Source organism: Schistocerca piceifrons, chromosome 2, assembly GCF_021461385.2.
Source record: "Schistocerca piceifrons isolate TAMUIC-IGC-003096 chromosome 2, iqSchPice1.1, whole genome shotgun sequence".
Lineage (NCBI taxonomy): Eukaryota > Metazoa > Arthropoda > Insecta > Orthoptera > Acrididae > Schistocerca > Schistocerca piceifrons.
In genome coordinates this window covers 666,800,246-666,819,137 of record NC_060139.1, presented here as the reverse complement: position 1 = coordinate 666,819,137, position 18,892 = coordinate 666,800,246, and the positions used below count along the sequence as shown (strand labels likewise).

At 42.0% G+C, this 18,892-nt stretch overlaps 1 protein-coding gene across 1 annotated transcript in view; it reads right to left on the bottom strand.

Annotated features, from left to right (window-relative positions):
• The window catches only part of LOC124775732, a 596,716-nt gene extending 579,226 nt beyond the window's left edge, over window positions 1-17,490 (bottom strand). Inside the window, exon 1 of the mRNA XM_047250560.1 lies at window positions 17,153-17,490. The gene's annotated coding sequence lies outside the window, so the exon portion shown is untranslated. The remainder of the gene's footprint in view (window positions 1-17,152) is intronic.
• Window positions 17,491-18,892: the final 1,402 nt, after the last annotated feature.

Below are 18,892 nucleotides of genomic sequence, written 5' to 3'. Positions count from 1 at the left end.
GTCATCAGTCCCTTTTTCCTCATGCAAACAGATATCGGGTTAAAACGATCCCCAAAAGCGGTCGAGTAAGTAACAAGGCGTGCAGATATTTTGGTCAACATACATTGCTCGCATTAGTATTATTAATATCATGTTAACGTACTCTGTGGAAAACAAACACCTCCTGGGACTGTCACACATTGCGTCGCCAGTGATTCGTAGGACGCGCACCATAAGGGACGGTATAGCTTCGTGGAACACACTGTAGTCGCTTCCTGTGACTCAGTTTGCAGGTCTAGGAAATATGTGCATCTACGCCTCCCCTCCTCCCTCCTCCGCCCCGTTACACCTCCAGAACACGTTTTATCAGTTAACATGACCCTACGGCTCGTAGATGTGGCACACGCCTTTTGTATTTGTTCTTAACCCACTTCGTCTAACAATTAACATTTTATACAATAAAAACACTATTTTTAATTGCCTGTAATTTTTCGGTCCATGCAAAGCGGAAATAATTAGTCGAGAGAAAAAATGAATAGATTTTTGTAGGAAATTCATTTTCGAGTTATTCATGAAAAACATGAAAATAACCTTTAAACGCCCCACTCTCAAGTATCCACGTCAGGGCTTATGTTGTTCATGGCACTTTTTCCTACCACCGTGCAAAAATTTGCGACTACACTATTTCTCTCATTCCCCCCCCCCCCCCTCCTCCTTAGTTTTGCTTTGTGTACTGGGCTGCTGGACTGTGTGCCAAATCCACATGTATTTGCTTCATTGCTGTCTATTGTAACAGGAATATGTTTAATCAAAATGCGAACATTTTTATCTACCAAATAGAGTAGAACATATAAGTCCTGTTATAATTGCCTAGGCTTCCGCGCCAGTATCAGTTGACAAAGGTCTTATGAGTATCATATCGTATCGCGTCATAATGCTGGTTTTTCCAGTACAGGTTTTTTACGTTATGACGCGGTCGGATACACAGAAAAACTGTGTCAAATGAGTCCTATGGTAAATTTTAATTGATATCTTTGTGAAGAGAACCATTTTAGTGGACAAAGTCGACACTATTAATGTGTGTACTAATTGATCGACTATAATTGGTCAATAGGGCAGAGTGGGTGTAGTGGACAAAGCGCCAAGATGACGATTTTGATGCAAATCTAGCCTTCTGACACCCCCCCCCCCCACACACACACAGAGAGAGAGAGAGAGAGAGTGTGTGAAACAACAATGAACCCAAGTGTAACGAATACGAATATGAATATGCTACATATTACACCGATACGTCGCAACATTTGACTTGAGTTGCATTGGACTACAGAATAAATATTTACAAGCTTACACAGTATCTTTAGTGATACATGCTAATGTCTAACAACTAGTTTCCTAACGTTCAAGATGTTCTCTACGGTCAACCGCTATAAAAATCACTTAGGAATGTGTGTCTTTGTATGGGTGTATGTATTCCACTTCGTACACAATCTGATAAAAAGTATCTGGAAACCTCTATGTAATGCGGAATTAATCGCTACTTGTGACGAGAACCTGTAGTATGAAAGGAGGCGTCAAGTCCCGTCTTAAAAGGGTCTGTCAGGAGAATGCAGTGACTTCGAGCATGAACTAGTCATTGGATCTCCCCCGAACGAAAAATCCGTGACATTTCAACCCTTCTAAAGCTGCCCATGTCGACTATTGGTGATGTGACTCAAGTGGAAAATTGAGAGAACAGCCACAGCTAAACTAAGACCATGCGCACCTCATGAGTTCCCAAGTGCTACCATCGGTCCAGGTAAGACAATAACTGGGTAGGGAATGAAAAAGAATTGGACCAGTGGTCGAGCAGCGCCTCAAAAAAGCCACACGTTTAACTTGTCAACTCTAAAAGACGCTCGAGCGGCGTAAAGAACGATGGCACTGAAAGTAATGACCGAGTAGTAATGAATCACACCACACCCTATGGCAATGCGATGGAAAGATTTGGATTTGGTGAATGCCTAGAGCTATGTGTAGTGCAAACAGTAAAGTATGGAGTAGCGTTTATGTATGATGGCGTTTCCGCCATTAGGGTGTATTCCCCTTCTTGTGCTTAAAAATGGTTCAAATGGCTCTGAGCGCTATGCGACTTAACTTCTGAGAACTTAGAACTAATTAAACCTAACTAACCTAAGGACATCACAGACATCCATGCCCGAGGCAGGATTCGAACCTGCGACCGTAGCGGTCGCTCGGCTCCAGACTGTAGCGCCTAGAACCGCACGGCCACTCCGGCCGTGCTTGTTGTGCTTAAGGAAATGCTAATACGAAAGGATACAAATACATTTTACAGTATCGGTACTGCGTACAGCAGAGAAAGAATTCTGAGTCGACTGTTTGCTTCAGGATGACAATACAGCTGATATAAAGCAGCATACTTGAGGCAATGGTTTGCGGACAGCAACATTCCTTATAGGTACTGGCTTGTCAAGGGTCTCCACCTTAACCAAATGGAAAATTTGGATGTGTTAGAACGCAGAATTCGCTTCTGACCCCAGCATCGAACATCACTCTCTTCTCTAGTTTCGGTTCTTTAGGAATGACGGGCTGCCACTTCTTCACAAAGATTCACACGGAGCGATGAAAGTGTCCTCAAGATAGTTCAAGCCCCCCATAAAGGCGATGGATGTCCAGTAACAGGTGTCCGGATGTTTTTTATCCGATTGTGTAGATATAATGGGTGTAAGTGAACACTGCAAGCTGCAAGTGTGTATATTTGTTAACTATATGTAATGTGGCTGAGGTAAACAAAGGGAGTGAAATGCTCACTACATAACTAAACAGTGAATGAGTTACTACTATATGTGAGAGCTTTTCTTCATGAGCAGTAACGTTATAAGAAACACTCAAAGTGCTGAAACGAAACAATGTGACTAGAGAGTAGAGTTAGCTGCAAATTATTTGTTGTAAGATTAAATATGAGAGAGAAAGAGTGAGAGAGGGAGAGAAAGAGAGAGAGAGGGAGAGAAAGAGAGACCAGTGATTCAAAGAATTGCAGATCAATAGGAAGAAAAATGTATTCAGAAATAAATGCGAACGATGCTTATACAAGAACTACTCAGTCTGTTCACGTCGGCCGCGCATATCGATTGCGGTACTGTCGGAATTTTAAATAGCTCTTCGTTCCACGTGGGCTGCACTCATATGAGAGTGCGAAAGATATTGCGTACCAGTCAAAGTTACCGCGAGAACACGTCTGAAAATTGCAATAATTGAATACAGAAAGTTTCTGAAATAGCGAGATCTGGTTTTGCATAGTTATGGGACGGGGATTCAGCGAATACGAAGAACGTTGGGCGTTCCTCAGGGACTTAACTGCTAAGGTCATCAGTCCCTAAGCTTACACACTACTTAACCTAAATTATCCTAAGGACAAACACACACACACATGCCCGAGAGAGGATTCGAACCTCCGCCGGGACCAGCCACACAGTCCATGACTGCAGCACCTTGGACCGCACGGCTAATCCCGCGCGGCCTCAGGGAAGTGAGTGAGTGTGCTGCTCATTGTAGTATGTGTGACTTAATTTTTACTTCTCTCCAAAACAGTTCGCAAACGATATTTTCATTTGTACACGAGTACAAGAATGGGAAGATTAGATCAACGTATCAAGTTAATTAACCACTTCGACATACTGCATGAAAAAAAGTTCGATGGCTGCAGTGTGGTCCATTTTCATAGAGTCTTTGAGGAAAATGAACGTGAACGCTTCAAGACACCTACTTTCTAACACAAAAACGTTTTGTTCTATCGCAAATAAATGGAGTCTCTTGATAACGGATTAACGTAAAAGCGACTGACCGCCATTTGAATGCAATGCGAAAACCAGACTCTGATACTTCGTCGGCAAAGAGGATGTTTAATGTTGTTGTCGTCCTCCTCCTCCTTCTTCGTTGTCATCGTCGTCGTCTTTTCCCTAGCGATTATCCCATCTGTACTGTGTTCACCACAAGAGTAAACCGTATGTAAACGAACACAAACGCGATAATTCGTCAGCAGCAGTAGCACACTAACGATGGTATTGTTACGCTCTTGGAAGTAGGTCTTACTTATGCATTAGGATTATTATCGCTATATTACAGTAACGAACAAGATATTTTAATGTATTAACAGCCATCAACGTTTTTCTTTATCATACTATAGCTACGTAGTTTTTATTCAAAAAACTGTGTACAGTCACAGTATTTTTACTGTTATTCTCTGATGGTCGCGTTGTTAATACCTTGTGTGAAAGAAGCTGACGCTGCTTCCTGCTCCGTAGTGAAACACTGTTAAAGTGGCAAAAAACACGTTATTCTCAATGTTCTTCACAAGTTCACAGAAAAATCGGCTTTGAAGTTTTCCTTACTGAAGTTGAGATATTTTATAAATGGGAAACTTAGCTGGATCAATAGCATTGCAGAACAGTAAAATGGTGCGTTCATGGATCGCTAGTTCAAATCTCTCTTTCTTGTTCCGTTTGGAATATCTGCATCTTCGAAATATAAAATTCATCAAATACATGGTAATTAAAATGTATGTATTTTATGGAAAATGCTTTAGTTTTCATTGCAAATGTAAGTTTTTAATTATTGATATCTTACAAAAGATTAACAAAGGTTGTGTAAATTAATAAAAATTTTAGGAGCAAAAATGAAAAATAAAATACTCTTTGTTTGGACTATGTCCATGCTTTTATGTCACAGATGTGGTCTCTCGCGAGCCATAATGATAGGCGTCGCAGAAACACGGGAAACAATTTTCAAGACGTCGAGCATACCGTACAAATGATGCATTTTTACATTTGCAACTATACCACTGCAATATGAGCCCAACAGAACTGATCTGGAGCCAAGTTAACGGACTTGTTGCGAGAAATAAGACATTTACGGCCAGATTCACTGGAACTAATGCGCGAAGTTTTATCACACGTCACTGCCGAACGCTGGCACGTTACAAAACGATATGCCATGAAAGAAGAGGAGAAGGTGTGGCGCTTAGGTGGCTCCGTGGGTTCTGCTGTTGATAGACTCATTATCAACATAGCAGATGACAGTTCCAGTACTGAAATATATTTCTCGGACTCTGATACCGAAGGAGTTCAGAGATTACCAGGCGTCCAAGCAGTGTCTTCAGTGGCTTCAACGTTTAACTACATATACAATTAAATCACTGCATACACTTTTGAGTTGCACACAGCTCGCGCAGAAAAATTATCTGTGTTTAAGTTAGAAATTTGCAACACTCTAATTTTTAATTACAATACTGTGTTAGCTAAGAACGATAGTACGTTACAATTTCCGTATGGTCCCCAAAGAAACGTGTGGTATTGCTGGAGTTTCGCCGAATATTTCACTTTGTTTAAAAATTAAATGACAGTCGAAGATGTATTGTTGCTCTGCTCGTCTCTTTTTGCGTCTTAACTGCGACTGCTGACATCACCAGCTGGCTGGTCAGTGGTGTCCAACTTCAATGCGCCGGTAAAGCTGTTGTCCTCTATTGTCGCCCTGACTACGGGCGCGTAAAGCGCAGACTAAAATATATCCTTATTACCGTACTTCAACTCGAGACAGCTTGACTTCCACTCCACGGATAACGAAATCCAATGAGATTTCAGCAAACGCAGAAGAATACATGATGCAGTGTTTACATCAGGTTTAGTCCTATGATGACCACAATATAGGATGAGGTCAGCGTTTTCAGAATTTGGCAAATTTTATTTAATTATTTGACTTCGTTGCTGAATGCCATTTCGGGAGCCAAAGTCTTCGAAGTAACCTAAGGGAGGAAAATCGCGCGTGCAATTTGCCTGTGAATAGTGTAAACTTTTTTTCATGTGTTGTCTTATTTTCAATGTCTGTGTACTATCTGAGGCGGCATTTGGGGATCCACTCAACATCTGCTAAACGACCGTGAGAGATTGCCTGAAAATCACGACGACGAGGAGAACACGGCAAGTGCCATATCTCGATTTCTCAGACACTTCGCTTAGTAGGAGAGCGGTTGAAATAAGTGAACACAGTCTCGGCTTATCCTTAGACACTATCATTTCTGACAAAACGGCGGTCAAATTTTCGAGGTAATTTATGTACCTTTTAGCGAGCGAACGTAACAACCGATGCGGTGGCACAGTGGCTAACGTCGCGGCTTCACACTTCTACACCCCGCGTTCGAAGCCCAGTTATTACTTTTATACTAGTTTTTTCCGTTTATCTATCCATGTCGATAAAATTCCTGCAGTGTATCTCGATTCCTAATCAATTGCAAGCACCAGTTGTCGGTAAAGTAATCCGTTTGGGTGGATTGAAGTGAAATTATTCCCAATGTGTTAAATCTACAGCAATGTTAATGAATTTCTTTCCTGAGTGAGCTTCGTACAAAGAAATGTCACCGTGTAAAACCTGTCTTAATGCGATGCTTATGGTGTTAGAAATTTTGTGTTTTGAACGTTTCTACGATCAGTATAGTCCAAGGGAATGTACCAAATCCTCGTGATGGATAAACATAATTGATATAAAAATTGGAAAAAAACAAGAATTGGAAAAAAAAACAAGAATTGGAAAAAAACAAGAATTGGAAAATAACAAGAATTGGAAAAAAAACAAGAATTGGAAAAAAACAAGAATTGAAAAAAAAACAAGAATTGGAAAAAAACAAGAACTGGAAAAAAACAAGAATTGGAAAAAAAACAAGAATTCAAGAAATGGAAGAACAAACAACAAGAATCGGAAAAACAAAAAATGGTTCAAATGGCTCTGAGCACTATGGGACTTAACGTCTACGGTCATCAGTCCCCTAGAACTTAAAACTACTTGAACCTAACTAACCTAAGCACATCGCACAACACCCAGTCATCACGAGGCAGAGAAAAATCCCTGACCCCGCCGGGAATCGAACCCGGGAACGCGGTCGTGGGAAGCGAGAACGCTACCGCACGACCACGAGCTGCGGACGGGAACTCAGTTGGAGGGCCAAATGCACATCTGAATTCCGTAACACCGAATACTATTCCACTATTTTAAAACAGTGCGCCACAACTTCCTGCAAAATGTGTGTAGCCTACCTGGTACCATAGTCTCTCATAATCCACACTCTAGGAACGGATATCTATTACGATATTTGTACCGCTCCATCATGAGCGTTTAATTTACGTATAGACACTGGCGCATAAAGTATGTTATGGCCAGTTTCCTTAGGATTCATGGCGCATCTCCAGTTTTGAATAAATGCATTCAACGCTGATAGACACAGAGAGAGAGAGAGAGAGAGAGAGAGAGTTGGTAACGTCCCTGTGTAATGAGATTGCCCAGCAGCTGTCGAGAAGGGTCACAGCAGCAAATCTTAAATTATGTAGCCCCACGCAAATCTATGTTCCCAAGTCACACTATGACTGCAGTGTCTGGTATTTACTGGCAAGTGGAAGGTAAGTACATAGTGTTTGCACTGCGCCAGTTCGGATGAGCACTACTGTCTATTTCTCCGCTTGAGCGAAGTCGGGTAAGCCATATTTACGTTAATAAATGTGTTTGTTAAATTAATATACTTAAAAAGTCATTGTTTTTGTCTGTCCACGTAATCCGAAGATAATGCAGACATAGTGTTCCTGCTGCGTTACCACCGAAGCAGCATCATCTAGCGATGCTGGTACTACAGCAAACAGGGCCGATGGTTTTCATCGGCGAGAACATCGCTCCACCATTGTCTTGAACCTCCGTATTGATTATTAATGAATAGAAAAACAAAAATATTGTAAAAATTAAGCAGTCAATCTCGAGCTGTTGTAATGTACAATATGTGCGAGACAGCTCCGTATTGTGAGAAAATAAAACTACCAATTATATAGTTAAAAATGAAGTCTGTGTTAAAGTCAAGAGTTATTTACATCATAATTTATTATTTTTGAAAACCTTCACGTTGGAAGTTGATACTAAGAACTAACGTGAAAAGTAAGTCCACAGAAGATACTGAAGTATTTTCGAAAAGTATTTCGTTATGTAAGTAGAAGTTTGACGAAAAAATTTCTCATAGTTTTGATTTGATATGTTTATGAACAGTGCCCTGGAACCAGCGATTTCTTTAAACTCAGTGAGTCAAAGCGATAAAAGCAGAATTTTTTGAACGTAATCAGTAACAAATCGCCGCAAATTCAAATAAAACATACTAGAGGTCAGGTTTGATCAACATAGCACCAAGCTATCGATCTCAGAGAAGACAGATTACATGAACTTTGCCGTTGATATTTAAGGACGTAATTATTTCGTTGTACAGAAAGTGGCCCTCGAAGTTAATTAAATGCATACTCAGCTTGCATAATCAACGTTAAGTGACTGAAATATGGGGGCTAACGATATTTGATCGTTGGATTCAAGACATTGCGCCACCGCGAAGTTAAACAATATCGCTGAATGATAATTTTTTTTTTTTTCAAGTTGACGCTTCATCGTTATACGTAACTTTCTGCAGATTGTATCATACGACAACCGAATTATATGCCGCAGTTTAAGCCATTCCTTCTCTCTACGCCAGATAAAACGGTCCTGTGTAATATATTCAACAGAATCCAGAGTAATACTACAAATATGAAGCAATAGGAAAGAAAAAACAAAATTTCGTATGAAGTTTCGTCCCACGTCCACGTTTGCCAACCGAAAAGTATTCTACAAGTATAACGTCTCCTAATTTGGGACATTAAAAAATGCGCAATTTCTGTAACTTATTACTAAACTTATTACTAAAATGTCTAAAGTATACAATAATTTCTTACATCAGACAGTCTGAACAATATAGCTACCATCCCTAACAACTACAATTATAGATAATATCTTTCCTTGTTCGATAAAGGCGGTCGTAACAGTTGCTACGTCTTCTGCCTGACTTCTGCCTCCGCTGTTCTTGGAAAAAGTCATTTACTGAGGTGTTTATGTTTTAATTATTAATACATATGTGAAATGTTAGCTTTATCATTGGAATAGCCTTCCGACCCCTCATGTCAGTGTCTTGAACGTTTAAACCATTTCTAGAAATTTGTAGCTGCCGCGCCGCCAGCAAACAGAACATCGCTTGTGTGCAACAATCAGCCGCCATTACGAGGCAATTTTAAATATTACAAAAATTGCATGTCTTTTCCACAGGAGCAGCCACAAAGCAGTTTAAACAATTTCTTTTAACAATAGCTTGTATAACAAAGGCTTTATTTTATTAAAGTGTAAGTATTTATGGTATTTTAAATCCAGGTTAGATAAAGCAGCTTTGGCCTTCATTACGAACGAAACAATCTTAAAATATATAAATTATTTAGGCGCCTCTTATAATGAAAGTGAAGCCACCAACAAAAAGTAATGCAAAGCTGTATTTTATTCATTTTACATCATATTATTTCATTGGTTTGCCTACGAAAGTCTGACCTCTATTATATGCAAGTTTAAGTAATTTATAGGCAGGCTTGGTGTCGGAATATCAATCAACGGACCCGTAAGCAAGGATAAAATGAAATAAAAGCAAGATAGCTTATTCACGTCTTAACACACCATATCGTCACTGGGTATCTCATGTTGCACCGTCATAAATAATTGTTTGCAAATAGGTTTTCAGCGAGGAAGAAAGCTGTGGGGGTGGATGCTTCCCCTTGAAAAGTCTTCGAAACACTTGCATTCGTGGTGTAAAAATATGGTACCGAACTGTCTCAATCCCGTTTCTCTCCGTCATTTCGACCGAGCAAAGTGACTCAATGCTCGTCACAGGATTCATTCAGGAGAAGTGGGGTTCGAATCCCAGTTCGACAGTTCAGATTTAGGTTTGCGAGTTTTCCTTAAACAGAGTACAGCAAATAACGGGATGGTTCCTCTGATAAGGACAGCGTCACGCTTGTCCGCGCTAGGGCGCCGCCTCTTACGACCTGGTTGGCGATAACCCATAATGATGCGGCTAGAATCTAGGCTCTACACACCGCTGGAATCTGTCAATGCATTTATTTTGTGTCATGTTTTCCATCTCTCCAAGGTGAAACACGCATATTTAAGAATGAGAAACAAAAAAAATCTGTTCTGCTAGTTGTTGCAAATAGTTTTCAACGAGCGTACAAACACTTTTAAGTTGAGCAAGTTTCTCATGTTCCATGTTTCGTATTCCATGTACATGTTTTAATGTTATGCTGTTTTAAAGATTTTACTCGCGCCTTCTAGTATATAAAGAGTCTACAGCCATAAACGAAATTAAGTGGTAATAATAAAATCTAAATCTTAGAATATACACACTGCTTATGAATGTTAGAACGGATTTTGATTTCCCAACATATCTGGATGCAACCAAATTAAAGGCAAATAAACCTGTTTGCTCTTCCCTACGCCCACTCACCTTCTTGTACCGGCCTATACTTCGTACCACAAAGTTCACCCTTAAACTCTGATTCCTGTTGTTTAGTAAACAGTTCGTCTAAGTCAGACATTAGTTCATCAATGCCTCGTATTAGCGTTTATTTCGTGTTGTATACGATAACATCTCAATTTATTTGAAACTACCAATGATTTTCTTTGGTAGTTGTACACAGGAAAGCAAGAATAACATCTTGAAAACAGTGTAATGGTAGATAGAGGGGTTGGAAAGTTGTGAAACCTAGATGAAAGTGAGCCTTCTTGTGCGCTATCGTCAAAGAAGCGTCCGGGGCTATTATGGTAGTTTATCAAACTTTAAAATTTAAGGGTTCTAAGAAGTGCAAACAGTCTTACGCCAAGGCAATGGGCAAGAAATGTTATGTCGAATTTTCCCTGATATGTGTGCTTATGGTACAATGTCAAGGCTAAATCTGACTTATTAATATCTAATGATTTACTTACTGTGGCGTAGTACAAATGAACAGGGAGCAAAAGCTCAGATTGGAAGGGGTGGCTGAAATGGCTGCTTGATACACAAATAGTAAACTGGGGTGTACCTACAAATGAATGGATAAATGATTGTCAGGCGAAACTCTACTTGTACACCCAATTGTATGAAATCTTATAAAGCCAAAATTACAGCGTAGAGAAGAAATTGACAAAAATTTTATCGTACACATGAAGAATAACCGATTTTAAGATGTGTATTTCATGTAATGTATTATTGAGCAAAAAGTTATTCGGCCGCGAGTGCCCATTGCTGCTAACATTTGTTACTATAAATGTAACCATCCAGTGTGAAATTCAGTCGCCAGTTCACATTTTATGGATTATACAGTACGTCATAGCTTTCTGGTCTGCTACGTTTGGCACAGTACTTTCTTGCATTTACCATGTCATATTTTAGCTAGGCGATTGCGGGGGGGTAAGCAGCAGATTATCTTAGTGAGTGTTGGGCCCTCATTTTTGTACCGTGCCGAACGTGACTTCCTCGTTTGAGCAAACAGTTTCGAAAAGCATTAAAAATGTTCCACTATGGTGAAATAGATAAAATAGCAAGATTCTGTCAATGACGACTTGCGGTTGGTTACGTGCCACTGAGATGTGGGCGTGTGGATGTCTGGCGAAGGTCTTAAGAGACTTCTGCCCTGAAAGTGTCGTGGCAACGTGTAGTTCTGTATAAGTGCTGTGACGGTATGGTCCTGTTTTCTGTATTTGGGCTGTGACCATTAGAATAGGTTGTAGGGGGAAAACCGAGTGTAGGTGTGTATTGATACGCCTTAACCAGAACACCAAATATATCGGAATCATGCCTTCTCTGCATCAGCATGATAGTGTCCTGTCCAAAAATCAAAGACCGTAGAACTGTGGCTCCAAGCGGATCAAGTGTGTTTAGTCAACGAGTCTATTCAAAATCCCCACCTCCAGCGCCTCAAACACCTATCGGACGAACTACTGCACGAGCTCATGTCACAGCATGCCATATCAAAACGCCTATAAACCTGGCAACACTTAATGCTTTAGAAAAAAACTAATCATTCCTCCTAAGTGTATCACAATTTATATTGAAGTGTTGCCTGGAGATCAACCGCTGTATCGGTAAAACACAGTTTTGGAACGAACAACTAGAGTGTCGCAAACTTTACCACATTGTGTATCAGTATACTGGGGCGAAATCCATCGTAGGTGACCAATGGAAGAACACTACGACCGCAACCATAGATGGAAACATAACAGACCAAAAGACATACTTGCAAGGACCTAACATCTATGGCCAAGTAATCGTACACGCAAACACAACGGTACAGGTGAGCCCCTGTTAATCAGCCACCATTACTGGATATCCAGTTGGAACACACTTGCCGAAAAACTGGCACCACGCAGGGAAGCCCTACCATACACTACATGCAGACAAGCTATACACACACCCCATACAGTGAGATGATCTATGGCCGATCTCCCACTAATATATAACTATCCTGGTTGTTCCAGTAATGCAGCGGCTGCAGCAAACCGGGATACATCGCCATCGCCTGCCATGGTAATGATGCATGATACCCACACTAACAAACCCAATCTTGCATGAACTATCGCAGCTACTAAGTCACTACTGCTCTTACTGCCCATCCCACTGTCGTAGAGGTTTTTTTTCCCTCGGCACGAGCCTTGGCACTTTTTTCCCTCTGCTCTTCAAATCGCTACCCTCATTCGCGTTTCGTCCACAATCTATCACCTGATGGACCGTGTTAATGCGTAGTCTTACCCAGACCCACGGATAACATCACAGCCCAGCATCCTGTGATCCACCTATTAGATAACGAACATGTTGACGGAGGTGACAGTAGAACTTTTGGTTTGGTCACCACGTTGGTGCGGGCGTGGAGGGTCCCCATCTCTATATAAGCGATGTCCCCTAAGCGAAACAGTTCGGAACGTGAAATTTTGAATCAGAAGCAAGCTTTAGATGACTTCATTCTCTGCCACGTCTTTAAAAAGAATTATATCGCATATTTTACAACAGATCAGTTCGTCCAAAAAGCTTTTAACTGTTCAAGCCCTTGGAATCACGGAAACATATTCAGTCTTGATTGCACCGCAGTTTCCTGGAAAGTCTTGTATGACCGCTTTAATAATATGAGGTTCTACCAGCATGATTCTAGTCTATACAACGAACAGCAATGGAGTTTCCAAAGTAGTATCGCCATGTGATTCGTCAGTCAGATGCACGACCTTGAAAAATGAACCTAGGACCAATACGTGGAATTTATCTACATCTACATGGATACTCTGCTAATCACTTTTAAGTACCTGGCAGAGGGTTCACCGAACCAGCTTCACAATTCTCTATTATTCCATTCTCGTATAGCGCGCGGAAAGAATGAACACCTATATCTTTCCGCACGAGCTCTAATTTCCCTTATTTTATTTTGGTGTAGTTCCTCCCTATGTAAGTCGGTGTCAAAATATTTTCGCACTCGGAGGAGAAAGTTGGTGATTGGAATTTCGTGATAAGATTCCGTCGCAAAGAAAAACGCCTTTCTTTTAATGATGTCCAGCCCAAATACTGTATCATTTTTGTGACACTCTCTCCCATATTTCGGGATAATACAAAACGTGCTGCCCTCCTTTGAACTTTTTCGATGTACTCCGTCAGTCTTATCTGGCAAGGATCCCACACTGCGCAGCATTATTCTAAAAGAGGACGGGCAAGCCTAATGTTGGCAGTCTTCTTAGGAGACCTGTTACATTTTCTAAGTGTCCTGCCAATAAAACGCAGCCTTTGGTTAGCCTTCCCCACATTTTCTATGTGTTCCTTCCAATTTAAGTTGTTTGTAATTGTAATACCTAAGTATTTAGTTGAATTTACGGCTTTTAGATTAGACTGATTTATCGTGTAACCGAAGTTTAACGAATTCCTTTTAGCACTCATGTGGATGACCTCACACTTTTCGTTATTTAGAGTCAACTGCCACTTTTCGCACCATTCCGATATTTCATCTAAATCGTTTTACAGTTTGTTCTGATCTTCCGATGACTTTATTCGTCGATAAACGACAGTGTCATCTGCAAACAACCGAAGACGGCTGCTCAGATTGTCTCCCAAATCCTTTATACAGATAAGGAACAGCAAAGAACCTATAACACTACCTTGGGGAACGCCAGAAATCGTTTCTGTTTTACTCGGTGACTTTCCTTCAATTACTACGAACTGTGACCTCTCTGACAGGAAATCACAGATCCAATCACATAACTGAGACGATTCCATAAGCACGCAATTTCACTACGAGCTGCTTGTGTGGTACAGTGTCAAAAGCCTTCCGGAAATCGAGAAATACGGAATCGATCTGAAATCCCTTGTCAATAGCACTCAGCACTTCATGTGAATAAAGAGCTAGTTGTGTTTCACAAGAACGATGTTTTCTGAATCCATGTTGACTGTGTGTCAATAGACCGTTTCCTTCGAGGTAATTCATTATGTTCGAACACAATATATTTTCTAAAATCCTGCTGCATATCGACGTTAACGATATGGGCCTGCAATTTAGTGGATTACTCCTACTATCTTTCTTGAATATTGGTAAGTTGAAGGCAGCGAGTGTTAAATTTTTTAATTTATTTATGTGGAAACTGACCAGTAGCTTAATAACGTTTTGAGACTATTTACCTATCGTTCAGAATCGAATACGGGGGGAAAAAGAATGTCAATTTGAGCAAAAGGAGGAGTGAATTGACAGCACATATTCTGAGAATATCAAAGCATTGAACAGAAGGTGTGTGTGTGTGTGTGTGTGTGTGTGTGTGTGTGTGTGTGTGTGTGTCAATGGACGAGGGGGGAGGTGAAAATTTTAGAGGGAGGCCAAGACGGCTTCAGTAAACAGGTTCAAGTGGACGTAGGTTGCAACAGTTATGTCGACTTGCACAGTAATATCGCGGAGAGCTGCATCAAATTAACCTTCGGACTGAAGACGACGACGACGACCACCAGCAACTACCCCTAGCCACTGCACCATCATTTTGTCCACAGTGCAGCCATTTGTTGAGAGCGTGCTTACAGTTTGTCACCAAGTGCAAGCAGTCGCTGGGATCACAGCACTAAGGAAAATAGTTGGATTTAAATAGATTCTAGCGAGTAATGCACAAGAATAAAAGCTCGCGCACTACTTGTCGAAACCACGTGCTGTAATTTCCACACTGGCACATAATGCACCTGGAATAAAATAAGGGGAGAGAGATCTACAACTTCAACTGAAACAAGACTTCAGAAGGAGGACACGAAGGAAACTAGTAGTTAAAGGAATGAGACGGGGCTAAATCCTCGCTTTGATTTTATTTAACCCTAGACCACTAAGGGGAGGACGAGTGGGGTAAACCGAGGGGGGGGGGGGGAGGGGGGAGGTCGTATGTATTTTTAATATTTTGGAAAATGAATGGCAACTTTTAAGTAACCATAAAAATGTTGCAGTTCCGACCCTGTTGAAAACCTTAATACCAAATTTTACATCATTTTCGTGATAGAAGAACGCTTGATTGCACAATTATTTTTCCTTTCCCTGAGAGCTGGGGGGGGGGGGGGAGATGAGTTCACTAATTGACATTTTATTCACTGATGGTCGTAATTTATACTTTATACATTAGTTAATTACCACCGCAGTAGTAGATCTCCAATGGTATGTACATGCTAAAGTAAGTACAAAAATCCTGCTTTGTACCACACTGCAATCTGAAATTTAACGAGGTTTTGGTAATCTAGGGTTAATCTGTTCTTAGAGCATCAGTAAAGGAAACGAAGGGTTCATTTGGAAACGGAGAAGAAACGGAAACATCAAGTTCTATCGATAACTTCATAGTTCAGACACAGTAAAGGACTTGGGAGAGCAGAGGTGAATATGTGTTAGGATTCGATCAGAAAATCAGACACTAAAAGTAGTCTCTGAGTTCTGCTATTTGGTCAGTATAGCGACTGATGGCCGACGTGAAAAGTACTTGCTGAAAGCATTCGTCTGCACTTTAGCCGTGTACAGGAATAAAACTGACTATTAAATAGTTCATATAGGAGAAGGGAAGAGAAGTTTCTGAAGAACGTTGAAAATTAGATGAACAGAACAAATAACTAACGAGAAGGCAATGAAACAAATTAGGAAACAAAATTTCTTGCACAATTCGACAAAAAGGATTCGGTTGATAGGATACATTCTGAAACAAGAAAACGTCACTTTTGTAATGGAAAAACTGTAGAGGGGAAACAAGGCTTGAGTACAGAAAGCAGGTTAAAATAGGCACAAGCGACAATTATGCAGCCGTGATGTGGTCAGGACAGAATAGGCTAGAGTGGAGTGCTGCGTGAAGGAAGTCTTCGGACTGATGACAGCAACAACTTAATGCATCATTTTGAAGGGTTATACTTACAGCTTTCGGTGTCACATAACATTTAACTAAAATCATATTGCTAACACATTTTGTGCGTTTGTCGGTAGAATTTATTTAAATCCAACTACTTGCACCAGTGCTATGATCTCATGGACTGCTGCAATTGGTTGTTGTTGTTGTGGTCTCCAGTCCTGAGACTGGCTTGATGCAGCTCTCCATGCTACTCTATCCTGTACAAGCTTCTTCATCTCCCAGTACTTACTGCAACCTACATCCTTCTGAATCTGCTTAATGTATTCATCTCTTGGTCTCCCTATACGATTTTTACCCTCCACGCTGCCCTCGAATGCTAAATTTGTGATCCCTTGATGCCTCAGAACATGTCCTACCAACCGGTCCCTTCTTCTTGTCAAGTTGTGCCAAAACTCCTCTTCTCACCTATTCTATTCAATACCTCCTCATTAGTTACGTGATCTACCCATCTAATCTTCAGCATTATTCTGTAGCACCACATTTCGAAAGCTTCTATTCTCTTCCTGTCCAAACTATTTATCGTCCATGTTTCACTTCCATACATGACTACACTCCATCTGCAATTGGTAACAAATTGTAAAGCGGCCTGAAACTGCCATCTCGTGGTAGGCGCGTGGTGGCTTGAAAGCTGTTTAAGAAATAAATAAAATTCGACTGATCGTAGTTTCCAAACAGGTCATCCTCTAAGAAGTGGAAGTCTTTAACAGAGTACGCAGGCTAATGAGTTGCGTAAGACGCGGTCCGACGGCGGGACTAGAGCCTTTACTCGTACCGGAGGGCCTCGGTGCAGCCAGACAAAGAGCACATAAACGCGACAGTGAAATGTCTCAGCGCCGGCTGGGAGAGTGGCGACTGGTTTCGCGTCGCTGTGGCGGTCTCTCACCTCGTTTGACGTCAGAACCGGTTCCGCAGGCCGCGGGAGGCGGCGCGCGCTGCCGCCGTCCGCTGCATCGGCCGCACAAAAACCTCGTTAGCGGCCGCCTCTGCCTCCAGCAGCCGGAGCAACAAGTGCGGCGCCGGGCCGGCCGGCGCTCCCGCTGCACAGCCGCTGACTGCTCACACTGTCACCACGGCTCGTGCCGGCGCCCGGTCACCACTCTCGCGCCAGCAATTGCACACCCCGCGCACTGTTAACCGAGAACTCCTCTCGCGTTCACGCGTTGCCAACCCACCGGCGCGGGCCTCTCCAGCGAACTGGCCGCCGCGGGCAGATAACGAGCGCGCCGCTGTTCAACTGTCTGCCCGCGCCGCGCGCAGCCTCTCCAGGGTCAGCCCCCTCCCCTGCCTCTGCTCCCCCTCGGCCGCTCCCACTCCTCTCGCGCCGTCGCTCCCCCCACCGTACCTTCTCCCGCTGGCAAGGCGATGGTCCGACCCTGTCCTCCTACTCCCCCCTCCCCGACCCCACCGCAGACGCAACTACAGTGGACCGATGGAGCTGCTCGTTTCACTGCGTGACACTAAACACACATTCCTCGCCGCCGCTGCCAACTTACCGAGGATAGAAGGCACTAGTTAAACGTCCCGTGCAGCTGAGCACTTGTCACGACCTGGGAAGGGGGGAGAGGGGAGGTAAAATGAAACTTCCTTGGCTGTAAAAACAAGCAGGGTTCAGTTTTACTTTTCTGCCCATTCTACGTTATTGAAAAAAAATAATCTGTGTTAGTAGACGTCCATTAATTATCTCAGCGGTTTTCTTTGAAATTTGGACCCCCTCTCATCCCTTGGTGTGATATGGCGAGGCCCTCCACCTCACCCGCTCACTTGCTGTTTGCAGCGTAGTCAGGTAAAAATACATAAAATAGATTATTTTTTATTTGTTCTAAACATCTATCAAAGCACTCTAATAAGACCATGTTTTATTTATAAAGTGCAGTAAACTGTGTTTTGCTGCGCAGTGTAGCCGCGTGGTCTAAGACGCCTTGCCACGCTTCGCGCGGCTCACCGCCTCGGAGGTTCGAGTCCTCCTTCGTGCATGTGTGTGTGTGTGTGTGTGTGTGTGTGTGTGTGTGTGTTGCCCTTAGCGTAAGTTATTTTAAGTTAGATTAAATGGTGTGTAAGCCTAGGGATCGATGATCTCAGCAGTTCGGTCCCATAGGAACTTACCACCACCTAAACAGTGTCTTAACACGTGATTAAAACATTTTATTTTCAATATGCCAACCCTTAGTAGTATTCGGATGGACAGACATAAAGATTCAGACAGACAAAAGGGCTCCACGAAAATACAGGGTGACAATTATTGAACTATATGAAAAAAACGTAAATTAGTTACAAGCTACGGTGTGATTGGTTGATTTGGTGGGATGCGACCAAACAACGTGATAATCGGTCCCATAGGATAAGGGAAGGAAGACGGCCGTGCCCTTTCAAAGGAAGCATCCCGGCATTTTCCTGAAGCGATTTAGGGAAATTACAGAAAACCTAAATCAGGATGACCGGACGCGGGTTTGAACAGACGTCTCCCGAATGCGAGTGCAGTGTGCTAACCACTGCGCCACCTCGCTCCGTCAAACTACGGTGTGCACACACTTTATTCAACATGTAAACGTCACTACAGATATTCCGATTTAGGTTATGACATATTCGATATGCCTGCCATTATTGGCGATGATGTGTCTCGGAC